Here is a 16,640-nt window from a genome sequence, read left to right as displayed (position 1 = left end):
ATGTACCTCTAGGCCATCCTGCTAGTCCAAGAGAATACCTTCAACTTGTGTAGTCTCAGAAATGTCAATACTGACACGTACCTGAAGGGGCTGAAACTGAATCACCTGTTTGTCGTCGTGTGAGATGCCACATGTTTTTATTATGGGAAAACAATTGTTTTATATGGAATGCCTCTCCCCCAAAGAGGAGTCTATGCCCACTCATTCATACCACAAGCTCAATCAGTCTTTCACCACACAAAGCAACAAATGGCAGAAAGACGTGCCCTCTCCGAGCAGAGGACCATACCAGGAACTTGCATTCAATTTGTGCAAAACAGTGAAACAATTTCACAAACCGGACCGAAAGGACGTGAAGATTAATGTGGTGTCCAATTTCCCCCCTTCTTGCCCTCTCCATGGTCTTCAGACCTTTTGTTCAGCGTACTGAACATTTTTCACTTGAAGTTGATCTCCGCATCGTCAAATAGAGAGCTGTCTCTAGCAGACGTTCAGGACACTAAACATACAAACCAGGACTATGGGGGTGGGATGGGAGCCATCTTTCTCCACATTACTCCAAGGACACCATTCAGTTACCAGACAACCACAAACCATGACCACACCGGGGGTATTTCGTAAATGTGATATCTACATTTTAATCGATTGCAGATGTAGTCTTACATCGGTTCTTCAGGAAGAGGAGGAATATGTTCATCCCGTAACGCCATCAGAGGAGGTGTAATCAAGACATGTTGAACTGAAATGCAAAAATAAAATACAACTTTTTATTTTTAGCATTGCTGTCCGACTCAAGGAAGAGCATATGCAGGACATGGGCATAAATCATATGCAGGACATGGGTATAAATCATATGCAGGACATGGGTATAAATCATATGCAGGACATGGGTATAAATCATATGCAGGACATGGGTATAAATCATATGCAGGACATGGGTATAAATCATATGCAGGACATGGGCATAAATCATATGCAGGACATGGGTATAAATCATATGCAGGACATGGGTATAAATCATATGCAGGACATGGGTATAAATCATATGCAGGACATGGGTATAAATCATATGCAGGACATGGGTATAAATCATATGCAGGACATGGGTATAAATCATATGCAGGACATGGGTATAAATCATATGCAGGACATGGGTATAAATCATATGCAGGACATGGGTATAAATCATATGCAGGACATGGGTATAAATCATATGCAGGACATGGGCATAAATCATATGCAGGACATGGGTATAAATCATATGCAGGACATGGGTATAAATCATATGCAGGACATGGGTATAAATCATATGCAGGACATGGGTATAAATCATATGCAGGACATGGGTATAAATCATATGCAGGACATGGGTATAAATCATATGCAGGACCTGGGTATAAATCATATGCAGGACATGGGTATAAATCATATGCAGGACATGGGTATAAATCATATGCAGGACATGGGTATAAATCATATGCAGGACATGGGTATAAATCATATGCAGGACATGGGTATAAATCATATGCAGGACATGGGTATAAATCATATGCAGGACATGGGTATAAATCATATGCAGGACATGGGTATAAATCATATGCAGGACATGGATATAAATCATATGCAGGACATGGGTATAAATCATATGCAGGACATGGGAAATTTGGGAAATTTACGTTGGGAAATTTACTGCAGCAAATTAATGCTTAAAAGGTCGAAATGTAAGATTGTTTGTTAGAGGATATCGGTTTACATTTACATGGATAATTATTAGGACATTAGTCGACAATGAGCTGGAAGCCCATGGTAAAAATACCACGATAGAAAAATAAAAATGAAAGGAAAACTTTTATTATTGCGCTGGTTGAAAGAGCTAAATTGGGGCAGTATTAGAAATTTCCCATAAATTTGAATTCATTTGAAGCAAATTTTGATGATTTTCTTTTCTCTCCAGGACACATTTTTGTGTTTCAGGGTGGCACAGACAGACAGACGGCATTAGTGTATTATATAAACTAGCAACGGTACCCGCCCTATGGGCGGGGCTTCGATTGGGAGGCCCAAATGAAATTGAATGCTTTTTTTATTTTAATCGATTTGTATAAACATCCGTTAAATCATATCACACGCAAATCATCAAAATCTAAACAGTACGTATTTGTAGAATTTCAATAAAAGCCACATCACTGTTCATATCAGTAAATATTATTCCATCGTGTTTGGAAAAACTGGAAAATTGGAAAAAATATACAGCCTATTTTACTCCAGGGGGTCCCAGGATTACCCAACCAAAATATCGTTGCGATCGGTTCAGCCGTTTTTGCGGTACCTGGGAACAGACGGACAGACAGACAGACGGACAGACATTTGGTGAATTATAGTAAGATACATGAACAAACACATATAGTAATGTATATGGGATTCAAACCCAAGCTCCCTGTTCAGATGGAAACATCTAACGAGCCATCACTGGTGGTGTTTGAAAAGTACGATTGGAAGGTACAGCGGTTTGTGAGACGTAGAGTTGCACGGTGAATGGAACATGAGGGGAGAATGATGCTGAGCAAAAACGGATAATGGCAAGTTGCAACTTCCACAAGGGGTAGTGTGTATCAATTAGTTGACACAAAAGAGAAAGGAGGGCATCAGAGTGCAGAGAGAAATGTGGGTTTTGGAGTGTGGTGGGAGTGGAAACAGAGAAGGAAGGTATCTGAGTGAAGTGGATAGAGAGAAGGATGGTATCGAAATGTGGTGGAGTGGAGACATAAAAGGAGGTTATCAGAGTGTGGTGAGAGTGGAGATAGAGATGGAGGGTATCTGAGTGAAGTGGTGGTGGAAAGAAAGGGAAAGAAAGAGAGAGAAAGAGAGAAAGAGACTTTTACATCCTTTTATTACAAAAATATCAAAAAGTACATTTTGTAAAACGTATAAATACAACCGATAGAGAGACAGAGAGACAGAGAGACAGAGAGACAGAGAGACAGAGAGACAGAGAGAGAGAGAGAGAGAGAGAGAGAGAGAGAGAGACTTTTTATGACAAAAATATAAAAATACAAGCCAGTCGGCAAAGATACTATTCAGTACAGGCACAATAATCAAAAATACAGAAAAGAAAAAGAGATAATGACAGGAAATCAAAACAGTACAATGAACTAGAAAAGAAAAACAACAACAGAAAAACCGACCACACACTGATTCAATCCAAACAAACCTACAAATATATCATTAATTCATTCTCCTGCACCATGCAGATCCCATCAAAACACCAAATGTTCATAAACTCATCAATACATTTCTTTCTTTCAGAAACACAAAATTCAAGTTTGAGTCTTGCAGATATCAAGGCATTAAAAAAGAACAAGACATCACATTGCCCAATCGGCTTTCCTTTCAGTTTTTCCTTCCTCGATAAATAAATTGCCATTTTCGCCGTGGCCACTAAAAACAAAAACAACATATGTACATGTTCTTTCATATCATTGAAACCAAAAATAAATGATCGCAGAGAAAAAGTGATCTTCATTTTTCCAGCCATGTAATTCAGCCATTGAAATAAAGGCACAAGCCTTGCACAATCAACGTACGCATGGAACACATCCTCTGTGTAAACACAGAACGGGCAACACGTAGATGTGGGCGCGAAATGACTCACTAATTTATTAGACGGAATGATCCAGTGTATCATTCGCCACTGGAGATCACCTGTCCTTTTGCTTACCAGCTTACTGTATATTGATTCCCATGCAGGCTCAGATGGGAGTCCTTCCGGCATTAGCCCTTTCCACCTGGCCACTCCATTTAACGGTGAGTTCCCAAGCAGAACTGCAGTGCATAACCGATACAGGTCTTTACTACTGCATTTCTGAAAAATGTTTTATCCCTCACTGATTGGGGGCAAGTCTCCGTGACTAGGCTGTACCAATAAACCAGGAAAATGCCAGTCATTGGATGTCACCAAAACTTTCTGGGTCCATCTTAGTCCAAGTTGGAAGCTTTTCTTTACTATTTCCTTTAGGACTCTTCCGATTATTCTGTTTGACCATATTCCAGTCATATCAGCTATCTCTTGCACCGTCTTCCACCCCCAACCAGAATCATGGCGGAGGTCCAACACATTGATTATGCCCGCTGTAATAAAGTGTTGATAAAAGTCTCGGCTTCTTGGTATTGCAGGAAACAGCGGGTTATAAAAAAGGGGTTCTTCCACAAACATGCTTGTAGCATAGGTTTCTTGCTGGCGACTAGTCGAAAGGCTTTGCCAGGCATTCAGAAGGCTCTGATAGAATGATGGTAGATGAGATGTGTCGACATGTTGGAGTTGGACTAAGAAAAGTTCAAGGCCGTATCCGAGCCCGCTTGCTTTTCGCAGCACATGATAGGCCAGAAGTCGGCTTGGCAGTCGTTCCTTCTACAGCAACTGCTGTATGGTACACAGCCGAAAAGCCATGATACGACTTTTTATGTCGAGCAGTCCCTGGCCACCTTCAGACAAGGGGCTACATATGACATTTGGTAGTAACCAATGGTGACCACTCCAAAAAAAAATCCACCAGTAGCCTCTGCCCTGCCTTTAGTAGTGCCTCCGGAAGCTGAAGGCAGATAAACCTATGCCACAGGGAAGAAGCCACCAAATTATTAACCACTAGAACCCTGCCTCTGCAGGAAAGGTGGGGTAGAGCTCGTTTCCACAGCCCCAGTCTTTTTTTGACATGCTCAACAATCCCGCCCCAATTTTTGAGGACGTAATGTGGAGATCCCAGGAAAACCCCAAGGTATTTGACTCCGTCTTCCACCCATTTTAACTTTGTTGGTAGATGCACAGGTGGTACCAGCACTCTTCCAGGTGGAATGTTCTTGAGACGGAATCCATAAGGCCTTACTCTTGTCCCAGTTACACTTCAAAGAAGAAGCGAGGCAAAAAATATTTAAACATTCAACAAGTGCTGGGATATCACTCTCCTTCTTAACAACCACACAGACATCATCTGCATAAGCCGATACAACTACTGAAGGACTCCCAGGGGATACAGTCACTCCTGAAATATTTTTCCTAAATAACATTAGGAGTGATTCCATTACCAAGGAAAATAATAACCCAGAAACCGGGCATCCTTGTCTCACCCCTCTTTGGACCTGTACCGGAGAGCTGAGTTCGTTATTTATTTTAAATAAACTAAATATATTGTTGTACAACAAAGTCACGTAGGCCCTAAAATTGACACCAAAGCCACATGCTTCTAGCACACGATACAAAAAAACATGATCCACACTGTCAAAAGCCCTTTCCAAATCAAGGAATATTATCCCAAAATCTTTTTCCAAGCAATCACATTCCATTAAATCTCTAATCAAAAAAATATTATCATAAATAGATCTGTTTGGGATGCAGTAATTCTGATCATGGTGGACTAGATCACCGATTACCGTCTTCAACCGACTGGCCAACACTTTTGACAATATTTTGTAGTCCGTACATAATAACGAGACCGGCCGCCAATTCTTTATCTGTCGTAGATCCCCAGTCTTTGGAATCAGCGACACCACTGCTCTTCTGAAGCTTAGTGGGAGTTCTCCAAGCACCAAGGATGATTCCAGGACATTCAATAATTCAGGGCCCAAAAGGTCCCAAAAAGCCAAGAAAAATTCTGCCGGTAGGCCGTCAATCCCAGGAGCTTTCCCCGAGTCCATTTCACTTTGGGCCTGCGTTAGCTCAGGCAAAGTAATTGTTGAATCCAGGCCCAGGCACTGAGGCTCAGTTGGGGATGAAAGGTGAGAAGTTAAAAATTCCATGGTTTGCTCACAAACATTTTGTTTTGCATAAACTTTTGAAAAAAACTCTCTAATGCACAACCTTACATCTCCAGGGTTGGCAACCATGTTTCCCCTAAAATCTTGTACAGAGAAAAGGGTTTTGGGTGACTTATTTACAAAATCCATTTGGAAGAAAGATTTACTCGGGGTGTCTGATACCTTTAAATTGTTTATTCTTAATCTAATTAACAGGCCTGCTGCTTTCTCCTGAATCAGCTCTCTCAGTTGAGCCTTCTTTTCAACCAATAACCTGTGGTCTCTTCTGTTGTTATCTTTAGCCAGTTTACACTCTAACTGTATAATATCAGCTTCTAAACAAGCCATTGTTATATTTTTTACGTCAGTTCCATTTGAAACAAACTGCTGACAAAACACTCTAATCTGAGCTTTTGTGTTATCCCACCATAATGCTAAAGAAGAGAAAGAGGGTTTTCTTGAAAGTTGGATGACCCAAAAAGCACGGAAGGCGTCTTTAAACAAAGCATCTTCGAGAAGACTGGTATTGAATTTCCAGTATGCACTTTTTCGTAAGGGTTGAGGGAAAAGAGGCCCATGGTAACTAAATGATGATCAGAAAACAAAGATGGAAAATGATTTGGAGAGATAACCGCATTCCTGAACTGTGAGTTTATGTACCAACGGTCAAGTCTAGTGAAGGTCATTCTCCCATTGGCACATCGTCCCCAAGTATACTCAGATTTATTGGGGTAATGTAGCCTCCATGCATCTAGCACACCCACTGCCAAAAAATAATCTAACAAATCAGTACTACCTTCGGGATGAGGTTCTGCTGTATTTCGGTCTATACTGGGTTTAAAGGTGCAATTAAAGTCACCCCCATGCAAATACAATTATTGAGATCTATCGACTGCATGTGTCGAATTCAAGATGAAAAGAAAGCTCTTCGTTCCACACTCTCACTTGGTGCATAAACGTTGAATAGTGTAAACCGAAAATTATTAATGACCAGTTCCAATGAAATAAACCGGCCTTTAATCACCTCCTGGAAGAGGCATGACTCAGGTACTAGGCCTGGTCTGAGTAAAAAGGCTACACCAGCAGAAGAAGAAGACATGTTACTAAAAAAACATTGTCCTTTAAAGAGGCGACACCAGTCGTACTCCACATTTTGAATTATATGGGTTTCCTGGAGTAAGAGTACATCAATTTTCTTGCGCTCAAATAAACTTTTCACCTGAACCTGGCGGTTTTGGCTTGCACCTCCGCCGTTCATATTTAAGGTTCCAAAGGTGATTTTTTTCATGGATTATCAAAAGGTGTGAGCGGTTGTTGGGAAATCTCGCTCCCTGCTTTTGTAACAGCCTTTCTAAGCCGATGAAACAGCGACCTTGTTAAATGAAATTCATCCGGCCTCCTAATTATGTCCTTTGCAGCCTGGATGAATGAAATTAAATCAGGAAAATGATCTTTTACAATCACATTTCGGTGTCGGTAGGTGTCATTCAGAAAAGAAATAATAAGTTGAGGGGCTATGGATGACTGATACGATGAAGATTGAGACAACTCAGGCATCTCAACTTCATCCTCTGAATCTGACAAATCAGAAACAGCTCCACCCGGGTCACATATATCAGTCTGCACAGTCCTCATTTTGATTCCAGCCAAGTCCGAAGATTTGCTGGAATGTTCTATGGTAGAGTCATCTTCACTCTGGTACCCGGGACATTCAGCAGGAGCTGAAATCTCGGCTTCACCCTCCTGCAGGGAGATGTTCACTGGCTTATTTGACGAACCAGTGTCATGATTTAGATCTTGCAGTGGTAAAGAGGAGCTTGGGGCTGAGACATTCCCAATCCACTCGGTCTCAGCAGGTAGTGAAGGTTGCGGCTCACTAATGAGCTCACCATCATCTTTAGTCTCACCATCTACTTTTTCTCCCAAGTTTTCGGTGCTGCCCGATAATATTTCAGAATTAATTAATTCAGGTTCCTTCTCCCTGGTGTCAATACAGCTTGTGGACACCTGAGAAAGTCGTTCCAGGGCGTCTGCACCCACACTCTCTTTATCCAACACTACCTTTTTCAAAGTAATGTTGGAGTTACAAGCACCAGCTGCTCTTCGTTTTTTTGTCACCACAATGGGATTTTCTTCCATCTCCTCACTGCACGTAGCATCTGCCACAACAGGTGGGTTATCTGGGATTATTTCATTATTTACCGAATCAGCGGTGTTGTCGTTTTCACTAAGACGAACAGGAGTATTATCCTGACTCCTCGAGTGCGAGGGAGCGGCGGTAGGAACCGTTCGGGTATTTCGGTTTACCTTGTTTCGTACGTTAGAGACCGGGGTGTTATCTCTTTTACAATCAGCGTCACTATGACCTGCTTCACCGCACCGTACACACGATACCTTTGGACAAAACCTTTTCACATGGCCAAAAGCTCCGCAATGAAAGCATGTTAATGAGGCCGATGACGCATACATCTGGTACTCATGGTTGTTCACCTTTACCTTGAACGTGATGTTTAACCCCGTGTCATCGCCTCAATCCGGAAGCACCATATACACCTGCCGTCTGAAGCTCATCACGTGTTTAACACGTTCATCCTGAGACCGGAGCGGAATCATTGTGATTTTCGACACAGCTGTTCCGTATCGGGACAAAACGGACATCAGCTGGTTGCAGGTTATAAATGGGGGTACGTTAGATATGACGACCCTCATCGACGGAGTGTCCATAGGCGATGCCAAGACAAAGAGACCTGTCTCTGTGGTTAAACCCGCACTAACAACATCGTGAACGAATTTTTCATCGGACACAAATACAACAACTTTTTGATTCATTCTCGACGCTGCTCGTACATTCTCACAACCGATTATTTTCCCCACCGACAAAACAATGTCCTCAGTGGAAGTTCCTTCGGGTGTAACACACACAAATGCATGTTTCCTTGTTAAGTTGTCGAACGCCTCTAACCGAGAGCGTGCATTCGCCATCCCAGCGAATTAACACCCCCCACTTGTCCGAACCGGCCAAGTAGGTACCAAACCGAAATAAATCAAACTAGAATAAATAATAGACGTGCATTATAAGCACAAAAAGGCTTACAAAGCGTCGTCGAAGCCGGTAGGCCACACCCAAAATGGGTCCGCTCTCAAACCTCTCTCTCTTGAAGACAAAGGTGTAGAAAGGATGAAAACAAAATGCCAAAGTACACAGGATGGAAAGGAGAGGGAGGGGGGGGGGCAGGGGAGGGCAGGAGAGGAGAAAATCTCACAAAGAACTTACCACAACACAGAGCAGTTGCTCACAGCCGCCATGATGCCACACCCAACGCAAACGGCCTGCAGGGGGCGAGAGAGAGAGAGAGAGAGAGAGAGAGAGAGAGACAGAGAGAGACAGAGACAGAGAGAGAGAGAGAGAGAGAGAGAGAGAGAGAGAGAGAGAGATAGAGACAGAGACAGAGACAGAGAGAGAGAGAGAGAGAGAGACAGAGAGAGAGACAGAGACAGAGACAGAGACAGAGACTCGACTGGCAAGTAAAGAGACTGGCAAGTAAAGAGAGAGAGAGAGACTGGCAAGTAAAGAGAGAGAGACTCGACTGGCAAGTACAGAGAGAGACTTTGACTTTTGTGTCCTTTTATTATAAAAGTATAAAACCAAAGTATTCCAACTCCACTTCACATACAAATCACAACCTCATTTCCAATGCATTTGCACAAAACACCCCCCATGCCCCATAACTCTTCAAACACAAGAAGGTTCCCCATGTTTACATGATAAGCATGTTCGAGCTTTATACGTGCTGACACCATCCCGATGAAACAAAAAAGTGCATTTCATTTTTTCCACTACCTAATCTGGCTTTTCTGGTTTTATAAATTGCAAGCTTAGCAATTCCAAGCAAAAAATTCAAAAGAAAAATCACAGAGTTTTTCCTAGTATTACATGCAAGTCCATAAACAAAGATTGTAACAGAAAAAACAATTTTGAATTTACAAAAGATTCGGCTCAGATACAGAAACAGAGATGACAATCTCTTGCACTCAATAAACGCATGATACAAATGTTCAACATTACCACAAAAAGGACATAAATTAGACACAGCAGGGTTAAACTTCTGAACTAACACCTGTGTGGCCAGGGCGTGATGGACCAGTCTCCAATTTAGGTCTCCTGTACGTCCAACAGTAGGACTCCTGTACATGAGAGAGAGAGAGAGAGAGAGAGAGAGAGAGAGAGAGAGAGAGAGAGACTTGCCCTCGACTGGCAAGTAAAGAGAGAGAGAGACTTTGACTTTTCTTCCCCTTTATTACAAGGAAAACAAGTTTTACATGGTGAAGGATGTTTGTACAGGCATCAAAAGAAATAACCAGGAAGGAAAGGGGTAACAAAGAAGCAATATTTTAGATTTATAAATTGATTGTTAGAACACCACCAACCATACCACATAAGGATTGTTTCACACACCACCGATTTTTAAATAAAGCAGGATCTTGAGTTTCAAACTCAAAAAGAACACGCGATGTAACCAATGCTTTAAAAACAGTTAAAACGTCATCAGCTAAAACGTCAGTGTTCTGCAGTTTTCGTTTCCTCGATAAATAAATGGCAAGTTTTGCCTCAGAACACAGAAAGTTTGCTAAAAGACATTCATTTTTACATTGATACAAAACATTAAAACCAAATATGAAAACACAATGTGTAAAAGTCAAACCGAGCCCCCGGATCACACGTGACAGGATTTTAAAAAACGAGGCCAACCTTGAACATTCAATGAAAATGTGAAAAATGGTCTCTGGGGTGTCGCAAAAGGGGCACAATTCCGAGTTTTCAGGACATATACGGTGGGACAGGATGTTGCAAGGCAGGATATGGTGCGCTAACCGCCATTGTAGATCACCCGAGCGCTTGACAGTAGGTTCTTTGTACATCACCTGCCAGTTTATTGTTGTGAAATGGTTAGCTTGAAGCAGCGCTCGCCAATGAGCTTGTGGCTCTGCAGGTTTGCCAGGAAAAAGAGTGAGAACACATAGATTGTACACTGAGGATTTCTCCATCTGGTTAAAGAGCCTAAAACTTTGAAGTAAAATTAAAAGATTTGGGAAAGGACATTGGGATCGATGGAGGGCATCTTCTATGTCTGGGTCCCATTTTAACCCGGTTTGCTTAAAGGTCCGTAAAATCACAGAGAAAATTCTGCCAATGACTCTGATGGACCTCACACTGGTGGCCACGGCAATGTCAGCAGCTGGCTTCCATCTATGTACAAAGGGGTTCCTGAGGTGTTTTACTCTGGTAACGCCGACATCAATAAACTTTTGCATGAAAGATCTGTCACTACAGACCCCATCAAAAAAAAGAATTTAAAAATATTGGTTCATTTAAAAACATCTGAAGGGAGTAAGCACTGGTGTCGCGGCGAAAAGAAACAGCCTGCCACGCTTCCAGCATGCTTCGGTAGAACAACGGGACCGATGTCATATCCACGTGCTTCGCGTCGAGAAGAAAAAGCTCGTCACCATAGCCAAGTTTCCCAGCTTGCTTAAGCAAACAATGGGCAAAGGCTTTCCATGGGACGTCGGAGTATAGAAGCCTTCGTACTGAAAGGAGGCGAAAAGCCATCACTTTGCTCGTCACATCTATTAGCCCCTGTCCACCTTCTGCAGTCGACAGGCTTAGTATTCCTGGCCGGAGCCAGTGCTTTCCCCCCCAGAAAAAATCTACAAAAGAGCTTTGAAGTTTTTTAAGGATAAAACCTGGGGCCTGCAGTGCTTTGAAAACATGCCAGAGCATTGATGCCGCGAGATTATTAATGACCAGAGTACGACCCCGGAAGGAAAGCTGCCTCAATAGTCCCCTCCATTTTATCAACCGCTGCTCAGTTCTGGTAATCAGCGACTCCCAGTTTTTTTGAAATAAAATCTTGAGTTCCAAGAAAGACACCGAGGTAGTGTATTCCTTCATTGGTCCATACAAGCTGCCCTGGTAGGGTTGGAGGGGGAGTTTCATTCCGTGGACCTAAGTAAAAAGCTTTGCTCTTTTCCAAATTAACTTTAGTCGAGCTTGCCAGGCTAAATTCCTCGACAGACTCAACCAGAGCGCGAACATCGTCATCGGAGTACACAATTGCGCAGAGGTCGTCCGCATAAGCAATGGTCTTTACGGGATTTTCTAACGGCAGAGGATAAAACCCTTGTAGCCGTGTGCGTAAACGATGTAGTAAAGGTTCAATTGATAGGGAGTATAGAAGGCCAGACAGGGGGCACCCTTGACGAATACCCCTGGTAACAGGGAAAGGCCGACTTAAGATGTTATTAACTTTGAGCAAGCTAAAAATATTATTATACAATATTTTGATATAACAAATAAAATTTTCCTTAAAACCAAACCCCCGTAAAACAGCAAAGAGATAAGAGTGATCAATCGTGTCGAAAGCTTTTTCTTGGTCTAAAAACACCAGACCAACATTTCTATGTTCAGCAATACAAATGTCAATCATGTCACGTACAATAAAAATGCTATCGTGTATTGTCCTTTTAGGAATGCAATAGGACTGATCGGGGTGTACAATCTCCCCAATCAGAGGTTTGAGGCAGTTGGCAAGAACTTTTGAAAAAATCTTGTAGTCCGTGCAGAGGAGCGAAATGGGACGCCAATTTTTAAGCTGCTGGAGGTCTCCTTTCTTAGGTATGAGAGCAAGTATAGCCCTGCGACAGCTGATTGGTAACAAGCCTGTTCGTAGGCTATCAACTAAGAGGTCAAGCAACTCAGGTCCCAACAAATCCCAGAAGGTTTTGTAGAACTCTGCAGGGATTCCATCAAGTCCAGAAGCTTTACCTGTGGGCAAAGTTTGCAAAGCAGTAAAGAGTTCGTCAAGAGTCACTTCCTTGTCAAGTTGTTGACATGCAGGTTCGGACAAGGTGGGCAAAGAAGTGGTTAGGGAACGAATCATGTCTTCTTCAGTGTTTCTGGCACAATACAAGTCAGAGAAGTATTGTTTTGTCAAGCTTCTAATGTCTTTTGGATCGTGTGTTGTTCGGCCTCCTGGTGCCTGCAGCGAAGTTATTTGCTGGTTTCTCTTTTTTCGTGCTTCCAGAGCAAAGAAAAACTTGGAAGGAGTATCAATAAAGCTGTAGTTCTCCATTCGTAGCCTTATTAGAGCCCCTCTGGCTTGTTTTGCGCAGAGTTGAGCAAGGAGTGCTTTCTTTGTTGCTATTAGAGAACTAGTCCTTTCGGCACTGGGAGCTGGAAGGCTTGACTGGAGAGACAATATTTCTTTGGCAATTAGAGATTGCAGCGCAGATTCGTTCTTTGTGCAAAAGGAACTATATTGCTGGCAAAAGGTCCTAATATGGGTTTTCGCATTGTCCCACCATTGTGTGAGGCAGGAGTAGGAAGGCTTCCGTAGTAGTAAAGCTTCCCAAAAGGCTCGGAAGGCGACAGGAAAAGCGTCATCTTGCAGAAAACTCACATTGAAGGTCCAATGGGCAGTGCCACGATTTCGAGCCGGGGAGAGTATATGAAGAACAACCATGTGATGGTCCGAAAAACCACTTGGGGTGGCGTCAACATGGTCTATGACATTTAGAGAGTCATTATTGATGTAAAATCTGTCTAGCCTTGCAAGAGATAACCGGCCATTTGCACATCGGCACCACGTGTATTGCCGTGCAGATGGGTTCTGGAGTCTCCATACATCCATAAGGGAGAATTTGGACAATGCTCTCTTTAAGGGTGTTGTACTTTATGGGTGGGGCTCTTCTCCATTACGATCAAGGGTGGGATACAGTGTGCAATTAAAGTCCCCACACAGACAAACAAGACCATCAAAATCAAGGTGTGTGAGGGACATTTCTAACTGTGTGAAAAAGACTAATCTTTCTGTGCTCGTACTGGGTGAATATACATTTATTAAAGTGTGTTTATAACCATTATAAAAGAAATTAACTGAAACTAAATGCCCTTTGGTAATCTCCTTAAAAGTGACATTTTCAGGACAGAAAGAAGGATTTAAATAAATAGCCACTCCAGCACTAGGACAGGTCAAGCTACTAAAGAACCACTGTCCTTTCATGATGCGAGTCCATTCGCTCATGCACGAAGAGCTACATCTTGTCTCTTGCAAAAGAGCAACATCAAAATGTTTTTGCTCGACAAGCAACTTTACCTGAGCTTTACGCAGGGGTGAGCGTCCCCCATTTATATTTAAAGTTACAACAGAGAAGGTCATGGTGTAGGTAGGGAAGGTTTATCATGTAAAGGGAAGTTAGGGTGTGCTTGTAGCTCTTTCCGAACTTTCAATACACACTTTCTAAGGCGAAATACTTGTGACTCAGTCACACCAAGTTGTTCAGCCTTAAGGAGGAGACGTCTTGAGGAGTTTATAAAGACAGACAGGTTCGGGAAGAAGGTTATGATTTTAACCTTTTTCTTTCGAAAGGTGTCCTGAAGAAACTTTAGAATTTCCGTGGGTGATAAATCATCATCACCCTCCAGTTCCTTGGCTATTGCTGGGTCATTCCAGACCTCGCTACTAGCACTAGAGGCAAGCGACGAGGCTCCATCTGAGTCGTAATCCGAAAGGTCTTCATTTTTTCCCCCACACACCGAAACCGATGCTCTCATAACGGGAATATCGTCTTCTACTAAAGGTGCAGCTGTTTCCACAGCGGGAGTTTTAAAAACCGTAACAGGAATTGACGTTTTTATATCAGAGGCTTTGCACTCTCCTTCTGGAGCTGCTACTTCTTCTGCCTCCATTACCTCAGACACTTCATCGTCAGCAGGGCGCGGGACGAGAGCAAGTTTATGGTTCTTGACTTTAGTTTCAGTAACCGGGGTGGTTACCACAACATCTTGGGGCATTGCGCTTGGTCCTTGTTCCTGAGAGGAATGAACGGAAACGTCTTCTTCCATTTCAGCAAACACACTGAACCTATTCTGCAGCAGAAGACCAGCTGCAGGAGCTTCTGTTTCTAAAAGAGAAACATTACGTTCGTTCGACGGCGCTATCTTTTTCGAAACGCTCGCCTGTATGTCCTCATTACCGCCTCCTCTTTTATAACTCCTCCTGGAGGACACGGTAGTAAAACCCGCGTCATCAGCCGGTGAATTATCGATTTCCGCGCTCGAATGTGAAGGCTGATCTGCCGTCCCAGACGCGCCATTATCATTGCGAAGATCGACATTTGGTTCTGTCCGTCTAGATGTGCCACTAGGATCGGCATTTGTTCCTGACTGTCTAGATGTGCCACCGGATATACACTTCGGACAAGCACCTTTTAAATGTCCGAAGGCACCACACGTGAAACACGTCATTGTCTCTGTTGCGATGTACATTCGATAATTTCGATTTTCAACGACCAACGTAGCTGAGGCATTGAGCGATTGAGCATTGTTTTTTAACACCATGTAACAGTGCCGCCGGAAGGACATGATATGGCGGACTGTAGAATCCGAACGCAAACGGAAGGGAATCATGGAGATTTTTGACACCACGGTGCCAAACTGTGTTAAAACGGACAAAATCTGTTCGTTTTTAACAAAAGGCGGTAAATTAGATAAAGTGATTTTCACCGCCGGTGAGTCCAACATGCTAACGTTAACGAAAATATCCGGCGGTAAGGACAAACCAGTTTCAACCGCCTGAGCGACATAGCGCTCCTCGGAAAGAAAAACAACAACTCGTTGGTTCATCTTTGAAGCTGCTAACACATTTTCAAAACCAACGAGTTCACCCAAGCCCATCACGACGTCATCGACCCGAACCCCGTCGGGTGGACTAACTATTACCCCATTTTTACGAGTAAGTGACTCGTAAATGCTTCTCTGCAAACGACTGTTTGCCATAGCGATAAATGAACCAAAACTAAGGAAAGATTTGAAAAAGCAAAACAAAATAGAACCTATCGCAAGCAAAGCCTGCAGGCGAAGGTAAAATGAAAAGAAATAGAATAAGGGAGCCGATAAACGACAATAATGAAAAACACGACAAGCAGAGCACAGGCCCGAAGAACACAAGGTTCTTCAGGACTCACACCAAACTCACCGTGCGCGCTCTCTTTCTCTCTCTTGTCTCAACGAAGAAGGAAAACACGGGGAAAACTTCACAAACACGTACAAGGACACAGAGGGAGTGAGAAGGGGAATGGGAAAGGCAACAACACAACACAGTACTCACAGCTCCTCACATGCAGTAGCCATGATTGCCACACCCACGCACGACTCACCAACGACCAGCAGGGGGCGCGAGAGAGAGAGAGAGAGAGAGAGAGACAGAGACAGAGAGAGAGAGAGAGAGAGAGAGAGAGAGAGACTTTGACTTTTACATCCTTTTATTACAAAAATATCAAAAAGTATATTTTGTAAAACGTATAAATACAACCATTTCACAAAGCATTTCACAAATCAGAGGTAAAAAAACAAGCAAAACCATTTTAAAGGGAACATTTACATGAAGACCATTAGTACATCAAGAAAGGGAACAGGAAAAAAATAATAAAGTGTTTTGCTCCTCACAAAGAAATCATATCATGCTCGAGGAGTGATCAATCTGTGATCAGCACACCATTTTGCACAGAGCAAAGCGCATTATTCAATGCCCATATACTTTTGAAGATCAATACTTTATCCATATATGTATAGAAACAAAATTCCATTTTAATCCGGGCAAAAACAAGTCCTTTAAAACAGGCCGGGAGGTTATCTGTACATCTTGTAGGATTTTAAATTTGCATTTTCCTCGTGCGATATATTGCTTTCTTTGCCATGGCAACGAGAAAGTTCGCTAGGGCCACTTCTATTTGGTGTGTGTTTGAGGCAAAGCAAAAAATGAAAGAATTCAAAGTAAAGTTTAAAGAAAGCT

This window comes from Myxine glutinosa, chromosome 4 (genome assembly GCF_964187855.1).
Source record: "Myxine glutinosa chromosome 4, kmMyxGlut1.1, whole genome shotgun sequence".
NCBI lineage: Eukaryota > Metazoa > Chordata > Myxini > Myxiniformes > Myxinidae > Myxine > Myxine glutinosa.
This window is presented reverse-complemented; position numbering follows the sequence as displayed.